This window comes from Lactuca virosa, chromosome 4, assembly GCF_052849685.1.
Source record: "Lactuca virosa cultivar CGN04683 chromosome 4, Lactuca_virosa_CGN04683_v6, whole genome shotgun sequence".
Classification (NCBI taxonomy): Eukaryota; Viridiplantae; Streptophyta; class Magnoliopsida; order Asterales; family Asteraceae; genus Lactuca; species Lactuca virosa.
The window spans coordinates 283,066,685-283,068,789 of record NC_136429.1 but is presented as its reverse complement, the minus strand read 5'-3'; the positions used below and the strand labels follow the sequence as shown (position 1 = coordinate 283,068,789).

Genomic DNA, 2,105 nt, shown 5'->3' with positions numbered 1-2,105 from the left:
GAGTTCATTACCCCAAAAGACAAAATAATTAACATCTGAAAACAGTTATAATTGTTTGAAAGATTGTAGGGACATCAGAATGCATTGATAAGAACATTAGATCTTAGAATGCCAGAATATCAGTACCCTTTCATTTCGGCAACGTACAGCACTCAATCCACCATCATCAAGCGAATGAGAGACTCTAAATTGTTGCCTGAGCAGTATACAGTAATACTATAAACAACTTAAATCTACTTTTCAAACAAAAAACCGATGAAAATCGAAAGTAAAAGAAAGCCTCAGAAAGTGGATGTGGGTACTAATCAAAGGAGGATCTCAAAGAGAACCCTTTCAGATGGTACGGACAATACATCATACATCATCGGCAGTTTATATTTACATACGAGATAAATAGAGAAAGAGGGAGTAGAGGAAGAAAGAAATATCCATCGACACGAGGAAGGTTGAAGTCGTCGGTTCTCTGAGTCTCTGGTGTGTTGATGTGTTAGAGATAAAAGGGATTTTTGCATCTTTATAGAGAGAAAGAAACCCTAATTATACCTATCTCACCAAAATTACAACACCGCCCTTTCGTGTTTTTTTTTTTGGATGTACCTTTTAAATACTTTTTAATAATATTTACAGCTTATTGCATATTTACTTGTAGCTGATATAATTTAAAATCTTGAACGATCCATTAAATTTTAGATAAAATTGTAAAAATAATCATGTGGTATGTATTTTTTGGGCTTTTAGTTCAAATCATAACTTTTTTGACTTCGAGTTCTTTTGGAAGATAAAATTGTAAAAATAATCCTCTGGTATGTATTTTTTGGGCTTTTAGTTCAAATCATAACTTTTTTGACTTCGAGTTCTTTTGGACTAGTTTGTATGTGAAAATAGTCCCTCTGAAAATTGAAATGATTACTTTTGGACTAGTTTGTATGTGAAAATAGTCTCTCCGGAAATTGAAATGACTATAATACCTTTGAGGTATTTAGTTTTTATTTTTCTTTATTTTTTTAAATTGAATATTTATTTATTTATTTTAACAATTAAAAAATAATAAATGACTCACCTCTCTCTGTGTGTGTGTGTGTGTGTGTTAGATCAGGAAACCCATCAACACCTCGTTCCAAACTGTCTTTCACGATCCCTTTCCCCTGTTCCTTGCCAAAAACCCATCAACACCACCACCATCATCTCTATTTTGTTCACCTTCATTATCACGTTACCATCATAACCCAACTCCATGTTGCTCACTGTGACATCCCCATTTTCACGGCAAAAAAATACCGATTTTGTTTATGCTTTATAAAAATCAGAGTATCTCTTTTAATAAAAATGTTGCGGAATTTGTTCCCAGAAAAACATGATAAATACATTATCAAAGCATTTCCGAAGAAATATATTTTTATTCATTTTTAAAACATTTGGGATGTCATCGTCAATACAGAAACATAAGCATAAACAGAACTTACATTCATTTACACTAGTGATCTACATCTCTTTTAAATCTCTCAGTGTAAAGTAGCTTCATATCGAAACCTGTGATACAAATAAGCTTGAGTGGGTCAGGTTGGGAAACCTGGTGAGTACATAGGGTTTTCAACCCACAATAATATATTTATTATGTTTAATCATCAAACAATTAACCTAATTACCCATCCCCATTATCTTCGTTACTCTTAAGGATCTACCCCAAGAATCAACTATTCCTCGTTCATTCATTCCTAATGATCATCCTAAGGAATCGACACGAAGTACATCGTCACCGGGGTTTAGGCACTAAGTCTGCATAGTCGCCAGGATTTATACAACAGGCACTAAGTCCGCATAGTCGCCAGGGTTTATACAACATGCACTAAGTCCGCATAGTCACCAGGGTTTTGGCACCAAGTCTGCATGATCACCAAGGTTTAGGCACCAAGTCTGCATGATCGCCAGGGTTTAGAGTACACCAGGTGAACACATCGTTCACAACACCTACAGGTTGCGAGCTTCCTAGTGTTCCACTAGACTGTCTAGAATAGTCTGTGGTTGTCATCCATACTCTGCTAGATGACGGGACCATTATTTGGGAACAAGGCTTCTCACATCATCCACCTCTCACCCTTACCTCA

The 2,105-nt window shown here is 35.5% G+C and overlaps 1 non-coding gene across 1 annotated transcript; it reads right to left on the bottom strand.

Moving 5' to 3' along the window:
- Positions 1 to 276: 276 nt before the first annotated feature.
- LOC145110560 (small nucleolar RNA snoR117) lies at positions 277 to 370 on the bottom strand. The gene has a single exon (XR_013709937.1). It is a non-coding gene; the product is annotated as a small nucleolar RNA snoR117 (small nucleolar RNA).
- Positions 371 to 2,105: the final 1,735 nt, after the last annotated feature.